This window comes from Dermacentor andersoni, chromosome 2, assembly GCF_023375885.2.
Source record: "Dermacentor andersoni chromosome 2, qqDerAnde1_hic_scaffold, whole genome shotgun sequence".
Taxonomy (NCBI): Eukaryota; Metazoa; Arthropoda; class Arachnida; order Ixodida; family Ixodidae; genus Dermacentor; species Dermacentor andersoni.
Window position 1 is genome coordinate 66,945,966 of NC_092815.1, and position 12,610 is coordinate 66,958,575.

Genomic DNA, 12,610 nt, shown 5'->3' on the forward strand with positions numbered 1-12,610 from the left:
TGATGCGGAAGCCTGCACCGCGCGCAGCGCACCTTTCTCGGATTTGCGTGCTGCCACACCAACGCCTCCTCGGACTCACGAGCAACGCCTTTCAAAGCATGTCACCGACCGGCATCGCGCCTTCGTATAAGCACGGTCCAGCTGCGCGTTGTTTGCCGCCGCTCACCATACAAAGTTCAGCGCAATCGTTCGCACAGTCGTTCGCAATGCGTTTCTCGACCGTAGCCGTCACGGTATGTGTCACGGAACTCGGCTTCAATGGTACTCGGACAAGGCCTCTCGTTGTTGCTTCTCTGTTGCTGTTTCTTTTTTCTTTTTTCTTTTATTGCCCTACTCGCACAACGCGTGTATAACGGGTGGCGCGTTACGCTTAATCCTTCCATCTGTTCCAACTTCCATCTGTAACCAGACTTTCGTCATCGAAATCACTCATACAATTCATTCATCACAACGACCTAAGAAATGTGGACCCGCAAATGTGGAACGAACGGGACGAATGTTTTCGCTGTACGATGCGAAAGATAAAGGTCAGCGCAGCCTCGTGCATAGACGTGACGCTCGTTAACATTTGTCTCTATGGCTCGAGACAGTTTTCCCCCTTTTCTCTTCGCTCGCTGCAATGTGCAAAGGAGCAAAACAATTTGACTACACTTTCCTGCGTGCGAATTACCCTTACTGTTCCCTTTCCCCATCTCGCGTCGTAATCGAGAACAACAGCGCTCAGTAAAGATGCCCAGCGCACACCATCAGCACTTGCGAATTGAAAATCCTTCGTCCCAGTGACACAGCTTTTGAGCAGACCTCATGCAATTCACGCGCACGGGAAGTCTTCCTCAACGAAGAAAACCTCGGCGGTTTAAGTAGCGCTAGAAAGGTGGCAGCATTCTAATTGGAGCGAATGTGATTAGCTGAGAACTCGAAAGAGAGAGAGAGAGAGAGAGGAAAGGCATAGAGGCCAACGAGACATATTTGCGGTTTGCTAACCCAAAGAGGAAGAAAGGAAGGAAGAGATACTTAAAATTGGACACCGCAATATTTGCACACTTCCGGCAAACTAGACAGCATGCTTGACAGGCTCGAAGTAGTAACAATCAAGATTATTTGCAGTTAAGAGCTAGAATGAAGAAAGAAAAGCTCAATATTGAAAGGCAAATTCCTGCGCAGTGTTATATTACTCTTTGGAGCCAGGCCTGAGAAAACTTACAGGCCGTGCTAAGCCAGTGCCGAACCTTCTACGACCACTACAGTTGCCGTTCTTTGCTCAGGATTCCCTACACATGATTGATTGATTGATTAATTAATTAATTTATTTATTTATTTATTTATTTATTGATTGATTGATTGATTAGCATTGGACATGCTGGTAATAAATATGTCGCCGACCTCTACACAAGAGCAACTGAAATTTTTGCTGTACAAAGAGCGAGTATAGCGAATTTGAAGTACGTAGCCATCCGGAAAAGGGAGAGTGCTAAATCATCCTAAACAATCAGCGAGAAAATCAGAGAACACGGGTTTGTCGTGAAGTTCTTGTTTTTCTTATTCATTATTATTATTATTATTATTATTATTATTATTATTATTATTATTAGTAGTAGTAGTAGTAGTAGTAGTAGTAGTAGTAGTAGTAGTAGTAGTAGTAGTATTTTGGCCAACGGACTGGACCTTTTCTTTCTTTCTCATATTGCATCATTCCGGCTTTTCGCAAGCATTTCAATACTTCACAGCAATCATGCCCGGAGATGTTAAAAACGCATGTGAAATAAACGTAATGATATCGCTTTAACCATAGTCGTAGCGCTAACTGGCCAGTCTACAATGACCAGATCCAAGAGAACAAAGTCGCAGTAAAGAAAGCACCCTGTCGACTGGCTGCCGTTCGAAGAATCCCAAGCATGCACGACACTGCTGTATGCCATCGGCTGGAATTCTACGCTGTCTTCTCTCCGTCTGCAGTCCGTGTGCCTTTCTCTTCCTCCGCGAGAGCAGGAGAGAATGCCATCACACTGAGGACGTCGCGCCGTCACTGACAGGCGCAACAAATAAACCTTACAATAAAAATTGTTAAAAAAAGGGGAGGGGGGTATAGAGGGGGGAGCACGGGCGGCGTGAGAGGAGTAGGCCTGTAGCATGAGATAGAGACAGCACGACAATCCGATTCGGGTCGGCAACTGTGCCATGGTCGGCGCGCCGCGTCCGTCGCTCATCGTCAATTGTGGCCGCGGAACCCGCAGTAACGGGATTCCCGCACGCCGCCAGAGGCGAGGTCGTCCGTCACCGCAGCGCCCGCATCTGAAACATGCGAAGGTGCGTACGCCTCACCGTCGATCGTCCGGCACGTGCGTCCGTGGTCCGCGAGACAGGCGTTGTGAACGCTGAATCGGCTGCCACTTGAGCACAAAAAAAGGATCAGAACGGCCGTGGAAAGATCAATAACGGTAGATGACGTGTAGCTAATGCTAATGTGGTAATGACAGGGGGGACTTATGAGGGCGGTGGGGCGAATTGTTTCCTGCGGACGCCATGACTCTCACGCTCTAAGCGTGTAGTTTATGAAGAGCAGTGCTGGCGAACACCGGCCCTTTGAAGAGTCCGACATCTGCGTTTCCTTGCATTCGGGCACATAAGTTAACAACACACACGCACGCACACAAACACACACACGCGCGCGCGCCCCATCAGTCGTGCCTATGGCGTCCCGCCCGTGTCATGCATGCAAGATGCGATGGAGAACATACAAATACACTCTGAAGCAACGTGATATGTCTAAATAATATGAAAATCCAAGATACTCACTGTAGCTCAACTTTCTTTAGTTCGCAAACACCGCCCCCCACGCCGTCGTACGTGTATACGCTCGAAGCGCTAACGTAAGGAAGACAATACTCGCAATCGCTGTCCCAATCTCTCACCGGACCGGTTTCCGTTTGTGTGGCATCGACAGGCAGGCGCTTTCCAGCCCTCCCCTACTCCATGAGCCACCACTATTGTATCGGTTACCGTACAAGGACCTCCCATGCTTATGCGGCAGAAAAGTCTCGCACACTCATATGCGCATAGCAGCAACTGCTGTTTGGCCGCGTAGCCTAATCCGCCGACTATATCGACGGAGCTAGCATGTTGTATTATCTCGGGCGCTCGGAAAATCACATAACGCGTTCTGCCACTTCCGAGAAGACTGGATTCAAGGTAGCCACGCGCGAACAACAGGCTGGTACAATGCAAACGTGTCTGTCTTTGACTTCTGTAGAATAATACGACCACAGGCTCATATTGAACTAAATGTTCAATCTGTCCGCGATACTCGCGACACGTTATGCACTGGAGGACTAGCTCTGCAGTTTCGTTTTTTTTTTCTTTCTAGAACTAGCCTATATCTTACACAACATAACTATATTCAACTTAGCGCGTCGCTCAGGAAATAACATAAACCAAGAGCGGCAGGTTAGCCTCAATTTTGCCCTTTGTATCCCCGTGCCTTTCGTCCCATCTCTTTCCACTGCGGTCTCAAAAACAGCACGCTACGGCTCGACCTATTTGCATTCCACGCAGCAGCGTCGAGGCTTCAGAACAGTGAAACAAACAACACTTGAAGGTATTGTTAGCTACCCCTTTCTTTTCTCCCCAAACTACGCTGTGCACTGTAAATGTGCAAGCATGTCAAGTTGTGTGCCACGGCAATCTGGCTTCTCTGTATCCATGCTCCAATCACTCCAGCTCCTTCTCACTTTATTTCGATTTATATTCCCTTCTTTGTGTCGTTTGTGGCACAGTGCGCAGAAGGTTACGCTGAGTAAGCAATAGACTTTTCCTTACCACTTGTGTAGGAGACCATAAGCAAACACTGGAAAGAGCGTTGAAAGAACGAGGTAAACATTTGCTGCTAGTGTGAGGCAATGAAACAAGGGTTAAGGTAAATAGATGCAGGAGTACTATCGGCGCGCAAAAGTTCTCGCGATTCGAGATAAGCGGGAAATCTTAAACCGGGCGCAAAGTGCGGGGAAGCAACCTGGAATCGAATACTAAAGTCAGGTTCAGAACTCCGAAATATACAGCAATTCGTGCGAGAGCTAAGTTTTCGCGCCAGGGGCGGGCGCGAGAATTTAACGCGAATTCCGCGATAGCCTAACGTTTAGCGCCTATAGTACACGCGTGTGCCATAAATGCATAGCATTTACAACCCACAGCACGTGATACCGCGGTGGCATAATGGGCGCGTGGAGGGCTTCTGCAGGGTCGCCGGTCCTGTTCCGTGAGCACTATAGAGCCCGACGACAAGTAACTCCCAAGCTTCTACAAGCCATGCGTGTTGTTTTTAAGTCTTAACATCTTAACCGAGGCTCCGAAAAAAGAAAGAAGAAGCAATTGCAAGTATCATGTTTTTTTTTTTTTTTTGCTTTATCGTAACATTCCGACCCTAAATCTTCCCGTGCTTTCCAACTGTTGCAAATCAGCTGGAATTATTTTTACTTCATCTCTCCGTGCACATGCGCTCTACTTATAAACGCTAACGACAGCGTTATACGCAGGAGTGAGAACAACGTCAACACTTCGCAGGTCTCGGCTTTCGAAAAAGAAACACATTAAAAACCGATAATCTTCGCCGGCCCTGTCCCTCCTTTCTTCACGGTGACAGAAGGTCGGACTGTTAGTTTAATGACAGCGTGTAACATCGGCGTCTGGCTCGAAATAAAGCTCTTAATTGTGCCGTCGATATAGGCCAAGGCTGTCTCGAAGCCGGAGCACAATGCGCCGAAACTCTTGAATGCGCACTCTTTATGCGCGAATAAAAGGAGCGAAAGCAATAGCCTTGAGCGGTATTGACTAGAAGCTATCCGCCTCCAGATACAGGTAATCAACACCTCGCAATGTCGTAACGGCGGTTTTTATTTCACAGATCAAATACAGGCAGACCTATAGGGCGGTCTGTTAGCGTTCATTCCATCAAGGACAGAGGTTTGGTCGCGTTAGTGTGCCAAGTTCTTCTACGTTGCATATTCGGTTACCTATCACTGCATGCGCATCATCTTAGGTCCGACTGAAGATGTTAACAACGCAGCCATCTGATGATGACGTTGCTGTTGATGATGATAAGAGGATCGTGTTTGAAATGGAGTGGTAGCATATACCACCACGATCGTAGTTTTTATTGTTTTTGTGTATATTAATCTGCAAGTACGTTCATGCTTTAATTAAGATTGTAGAAAATAAGAAGTTATCATCATATCCTGCTTCCAGTGCCTGTGCATCACCAATATTTCGACCACCTTGTACGTTTCTACTTTTCTACAACTGTCATTAAGGCCAGCTTGACTACATTCATATTTATCACTGGATGAGTATACTGTGAAATTTTCACAGGACATTCTTAATAACTTCTGCACAATTTCCACACTCTACGTCGACGTTAAAGGAATACCGCGGCGGGTTCTTTACAACAGTGATGCATGATAGATCTGCGCGTATATAAACACACTTTGAGTCTGTTCATATGAATATTGTACATTGAAAAATGCGCATCTTATTGAATTTTCTAAATATTATCGTAGTCTGAGTGCAATGAGCTCACTGAATTTCGTTATTTTCAGTTACCTTTTCTTTTCATTTCCAACCACATTTCCTTGTTTCGCTTGTGCTTAATTTTGAATACATGTTGGTATTTTTTACATGAATTTCGTTATTTCACCAGTTTGACTCCTCATTTTGACATTTATGCAAATACGTGGTTCTGACTGCCTATAATAGCATGTGTTACATGCATCGATGGAATTTATATCACAAAAAATGCGATCACCGCTAGGCGCCTCACAACGCCTGCGAAGCACGCTCAGTTCCTTCTTTCCCATTTTCAACTGCTTTCTTCTCGTACTTTTAAACCTCCTGCTCATTCCTCCACATAAGTGAAATCAATCGGACCCATGGTTTCGTTAACCTCCATGTCTTTGCTGTGATCCATCCATCCATCCATCCATCCATCCATCCATCCATCCATCCATCCATCCATCCATCCATCCATCCATCCATCTATCCATTCATCCATCCATCCGTCCGTCCATCCGTCCGTCGGTCCGTCCATCCATCCATCCATCCATCCATCCATCCATCCATCCATCCATCCATCCATCCATCCATCCATCCATCCGTCCGTCCGCCCGTCTGTCCGCCCGTCCGTCCGTCCGTCCGTCCATCATTTTATTCTCTCCGACGCTGCATAGGACCTTATAACAGTGATCTATAATGATCAAGAACGGCACAAATCATGAAACAATATCCTTCAAAGCAAAAGTATACGAAGCATGCATACTACCCGCACTTGTATTATTATAATAATATGGAGCCGTAACTTGGAGGATAACGAAGAAATCTGTGAAGGGTCTAAGGACCACAAGGACCACGCAACGGAAAGCTAAGCGGACACTCACAGACATAAAGCTAATACAAAGGAATAGATGGCACTTTAGACTGGATAGCAAACAGGAGTAGCTGATACTCCAGTTGACATCAAGACGAAGAAGGTTTGAGGAAGTTACGTAGCATGCATAGCAGAAAAGTGCTCGCATCTTGGAGTAACATCTTGGGTACGAATCGAAGGGAATAGGTGTCATTGATGGCAGTGGAGGAGGAGATGGAGTGATGAACTTACGAAATTTGCAAGCATATATAGATACAGGTGGCCGACGAAGTACAAGAAGGGAACTCTGGCTCCCTGGGACCTGGGAGGATTCATTCTGCGCTGCCGTGGATCTAAGCAGCCTGGTTACGGTGAAGATAATAACGATCCCCTTCTGGCCGACCTCACTGCACCGACTGTAACGTGTACCAGCTATACTAGAACTGACACTGGGACTAGTCGGCTGAAACGCATAATTTTAACGGCAGCGCAAACCACACACGTACAGAGAAGAAGCGCGGTGTTCTCATTGTCCGTCTTCTCCTTGTACGTGTGTGGCTGCGTTGTTGCCGTTGAAATTATGAGTACCAACTTTGTTCGCCCATTCGCATTATGACTGAAGTGGAGTAGTCGAAAGCAGACCGCTTCGAAGAACGCCGAATCTGCTCCAAACAAAGCCTGCCCACGTCTCTCCAGGCGCGATGCCGTGGATGTCGGAAGGGCCCGGACTTCCTCCCAGGAAAGCGATGGGGGTCTCTGCGTGGTGTCACGGTTGGCGGCCAGTGGCGTTCTCTCGATCCCCCGCTGCCACTCTCGGTTCATTTACGAGCGAGGCCGCGCACTGCGGCCTCTGCGGCGACCGCGCCGGGTCTAGCCGGGTCACGGACGCAGCGCCCCCACGCTGGCAGTCAAGGCAACACGCGACTAGTATAAGCAGTGCGAGGAGAGACGACCGCTCAGGGACACGCGTGCCAGCGCATAGCGCAAAATGGAAGACCGGGCAAAGAGAAACGGGGTGCACGGTTCGGAGGAAGGTGGAAGGGGCGCAGATAATGCCCGAGACGAACTACGTTCGCTGGTAGAGCACGACGCCGGCGAGCACGGTCGTTAAGCCTGTTTGTCGCTGCTCTTGTTTCGCCTACGTAGGATGCGAGAGCAGATGCTGGAGCGTGAAAGACGCGCTTCATGGTCTCTGTCGTACGAAAGAGCGAAAAAAGAAACGTACAGTCGTTATAGTAGCTCTAGAAGCGTTGTAGACGCGCACAATACGGTCCTGAATACGAGCCTGTCTGAACCAGAGGAAGCCGGACGCTATGAGATGAACTGATCGATTGACGCACTTCCGGTTGACACTATTTTCATATCTTGCAGTGGTCGAGTATACTGACAGCGTCGGAAGAGGAAATGTCGTAGGACCACAAAATACGTGTCAATGCAGTTAGCACGATGAGGAGGAGAAGAAAGAAGAAGAGAGAAATAGCGAAAAGGTATAGGGAGGTCAACCAGACGCGCCCGGTTTGCTACCTTAGGCAGGGGTAGGGGATAAGGGATAAAAAATCATACGGAAGCTCCTCTGGGAGTTGACTCAGTATGCGCAAGTGCCCCTTGCTCATCGTCACGCAGCCCGGTGTCGTTATCAATGTTATGGAACTTGATCCGACAAGTATAAACGGCAGCGCTGCGGCGACAAGAACAGCTGCGAACGGCGTCGTGAGGTGAATTGATGACGCATGGAAACCACTGCAGGTGGCGGCACCAGGTGCGCCGATGACGTTCCGATCATTATAAGCCGTTATCGCTCTTTAGCGCCTTATCCATCCGCGGCAAATCATTATCAATCGTGATGAATCGTACTCAGGTGGCGGCTGTGTATGGCGCGGCCGCGCGAGCCCTATCTTGAAATCGATCTGCGACGGAAACGCAGTTCGCCGAGCGCTGATAGCTTCGCGTGCGCTGTGTTCTCGCCACTTAGATCGCATTGAAGTGAGAGGCAGCACGAACGTCAATTCACTCGCTGCTGCGGGCCCTATCTTGAAAGCCTTAGGCGACGGACGGACGGACGAACGGACGAACGGACAGGTTTGCTCGTTAGGCAGGCAGAGATATGTTTACGAAAAAGGAAAAAACGGGAGGGAAGCATTAGCAGCGCGAACACGTGGAGCTGCCCATCCAGCCTACAATCGATCACTGACGTCAGTAGACTTCTTCATTATATGCCCGCGTTGCTTTGTATATCTGTGACGCAAGGGGCCATGGTCCACGAGTCTTTGTATCGAAAAATGGCTCGTTGCGTTGAATGCACTGCGACATAATTATGAAAACGCGGGACCTAGAAAAAAGAAGGTACACCACAACGTATGAACATTGAGCATTTCCTGCATGTCCCATTATGCAATATCTCGCCTTGTCCAGCATTAGGACCCCCGCTAAAGCAAATACAACCCGTAAATAATAAGTGTGTGCAATGCGAAACCATCAGATCCAAAAAGAAAAAAAAGGCCCCTCCATCAGACGCTCTGCGTAGAGCCGGGAGCTTCTTGCATATTAATGAGTCGGCAGCCGCTGATGACTCGGCCTCTAGTTCCCAAACACCAAATTCTGTACGCGACCATCGTTACTATTTTCGTCTTTATTTAGGCAATATTTCATTTATAACGACCTTTATTAAGAATGTTCTTTTTCTTTAAGAAGTCGTATTATAGATATTCGCCCTAACACCGCACTTAGCAGGATGGTTGGGGTTGGGTGCGAAGCCCGTCGGGGTATATGGCTCGACTCCTGCTATGCACACTTTGATGGCGTCGCTGTTCATTCCAGAGTTGAAGAAAAAATGGCATTCCAGAGTTGCACATGGAGTGGTAGGAAGCTGGTATATAGTGTCTCCGTGTCTTGTGGTACAGAAGAAAAAGAAGATGGAGGACCGAAAGGAGGCCGCTGGTGACGTTAGTAGAAACCTTTCTTTTTTCTTCGCCGCAACTCTTCTTTAACCGTTGTAGTGTATTACTTTAGCTAAGTGATATTCACATAAACTTGCATTGATTTCATCATATACGCTACGTCCTTGTCGAAAGAGTTTGATATAAATTAGGGTCCACTTTTAAAGGAAACACATACATGTTGTAATAAACCTAACAGAACTGAAGTTCTTCTAGTTGATCTAGATAACAAATATGACTTACAGGACGCATTGGGCTGATATGTATACATTAAAGCGTACCCTACGTGCCTTCACGAAGTAATAATGCTGTAAGCGGCAGGACGACACCAATTGGGCGCTAATTTTTACAGTAGACTGCACGGTTCTGTGTTCCCAACAATCGACGATAGAAACAGGCTTTAGTCAAGCCCCTGAGATTCGAAGCTGCACATTGTATAGAATGTCGCCGATGCAATCCTGCATATGAAATACAATAAGTTATCTTTAAAATGTGTATTTGTCTAAATACCGCAGACGTTTCCAAAGCTAATAAACGTGGGACCTCCAGCCTCCGTGCGGAACAGGATTCAATAACAGATATTCGACTATAAAAGGGTGGAAGAACGAATGTTATTTAGGATTACCTTTTGAGGATGCCTAAAAGCTGTGTGCCACTTAACAAATGCCACCGCTACCAGTATGCCCGAGGCCTGTATTTCTTCTTTTTTAATTATTGTTTACGCACTTCAATCTGAGTTTCGTGTGCCTGTGTACAGTTGCGCATGGAACACAATATATATGCGCGCACGTCTGAGGAGAAAGTGCGAACAACGAGACGCCGCCAGTACTGTCTAGCTTTACGTACCATCGTTGTGTTCAGCACCGCAGCTATAGGCAGAACTGCGAGCCACATATGAGAAGGGGAAAAAATATGTTCGCCCGTGGAGGAAACGAGGTTTGCAGCGTGATTCTTCTTATTTTTTTTTTCACAGCTTCCTGCTTGAACGTGACAACCCGTTTCGAACATGTGACTCCTAAACGGCGCACCAGAGTGAGCCAAGGAAAAGAAAAAAAGAAATCATGAGCCATTCCACTCTGTGAAGGCGGATGACCAGCGAAGCTGTTTAGCGCACGACATAGGAAGGACACAGAATTTTGAACAAACGTACGAACTCATTTACCGCGATGTTTATATACATTCGCGTGGACGACGGGACCGCCGCCCCGAGGAGCCGGGAGAAACTGGACACGCGTGGCGTTTCGACATAACCGCCACTACGGGGGAGTGGAAGGAAAGGAAAGTAGATACGCAAGCGATTGGAAAGCCGACAAAGAGAGGGCGGTGCGAACTCAAACATGGTCGACGCGCGCCAAAGTGTAGAATCTGTTCTTATCAGCTTAACATCTGATACGGGTTCTATTTGAACCCACGATATTATTTTTGCAAGTTGGCGGAGTGCTTGAAGCCTGCTTCACCTCTGCCGCGGGACGGCTCAGTATTGCACTATCTCTGGGATAGACCCACGGTTTTTGCACACGCAGAACAAAAATGCGCGGAACCCTAGCCATAAAGAGCTTCACTGTAAAATAATAATAATAGTAACTAACAGCGCTCGTAGGCAGGGACTTCTTGTTCACCGTGGCCATGAATTTTGCCTGTCGTCCCTTTATTTGTAAGCGTTCGTTTCACAAAATTATATCCTCCCTTTTTTTTTTTTTTTTCGCGGTTAGAGGTCTTCGAAGAAGCCACAATACAATGTGGCCTTTTTGATGTCCGCAAGTATGTGCGGTCCCTTATCGAAAGCTCCGAGTCTACAGCGCGCGCGGGTACGTTGACTTCGTGCCCTGTAGTGGGGCTTTCATTGAATTCTAAGAGCTCCAAAGTTATGAAGAGGAAAAAAAGACATTGTGTCGCATCATCCACAGATTCCGAGTGCCAAGATTATTTCAGGATCCCCCTCCCCCCATACGTTAGAATGTCAGTATGTTTGCGTGCGGCGTGGCCTGCAAAATTTTGAAGACTGTACGTGCGAGCGTCGACTGTTTTGTTGATACGAAAGTAGCAAAGTCCCTTCGCTACGAGGAACGCCGCTTTGGTGGAATTGGGAATAATTTCGGCTGTATCTGGTCCCTGTCTTGGATGTAATACGCGTATTCACATAATGGTCAGTACGTGCGCTGCGCTCTTTTTAAATCGGAGTAGAACTGAGGGCATTGAAGTTTCTAGCAAAATGCCAGAAAGTGCGCGCGTGTGTGGCGAGAGAACGACCGTTCCCGTTCACCGCGAAAGGCAGGCATCATGTCGATTATACTAGCAGTGCATAAGAAGAGTAATGCGCTTCACGAACGCTTGCTTGGAAATATTGATTGATGAATTGATTGATTGATCAAACCTACAACCTCGCGGGTTCGATGTCGAGGATAAAAAATGAGTGAAGGCAAAGAAGAAAGAATGATATGATGAATGAAGAAATTAAGGAAATTAAGAAGTGACAAGCCCCAATATCCCTTCGGGCCCTGAAGTTGAAATAAATGAAGTGGAATAAAACGAAAAAAAAAGGCTGAAGGACAGAAATAGAGAAAGAAGGAATGTCAGAAATGAAGAATAAAAGTGAACAAAAGAATAAAAGGCGAAAGAAAGGCTGAAACTGTTACTACTTTAACTTCCCAATAAACGGATTGAGCGGCGATGATACGCTGTAGGACACGAATTAACGAGACCGGAAGGCAAACTCAAAGAAAGCCATGCCAGTGTAGCCGGTATTTACGTTGACTGACATAGCTGACGTTCAGGCACGTCAGTGATTAAGGCATGGACACGTCTCACAGACGGAAGCGAACGTTCGAAGGCTTCTTAATATTATGTTACTACTAGAGACGAAAAAAAAAGTCTGGGGGTGAGAGGGAGGGCTAACATGTGGAATTTGCCAAACAGTGCTACCGCCAGCTAGGTTAACGGCTCACGCGAGCGATGCTGCACTGAGTATAGGTTGCGAGAACGCATGCAGGATGACGAAACACCGAGAAATACAAAAAGAGAGAAACAGAATACGTTCGCAGCTGGCACGCCAGCTTCACGTTCGTCTTTTCTCAACTAAGAAAAAGAAATAAACGAAAGTAAAGAGAGACACATCACCACCAAATGAAACGCTGATACGACATCTGTTTCGATTTATACGTTCATTACGATACAAATCAAACATATAAAGGAATCGACCGCGCCTCGATCCCCCCTTCCCGTTGCAGATGGCGAGACGCTTACAAAACGACTGTAACGGAAAGCGAGAAAAAAAATCAACGCA

The 12,610-nt window shown here is 47.2% G+C and overlaps 1 protein-coding gene and 1 pseudogene across 2 annotated transcripts in view; one reads left to right on the forward strand and one right to left on the reverse strand.

Moving 5' to 3' along the window:
* Window positions 1-12,610, reverse strand: part of Pka-C3 (Protein kinase, cAMP-dependent, catalytic subunit 3) — a 163,497-nt gene that overhangs the window by 140,380 nt on the left and 10,507 nt on the right. The window lies entirely within an intron of this gene.
* Window positions 10,661-10,838, forward strand: LOC126542700 (U2 spliceosomal RNA; annotated as a pseudogene).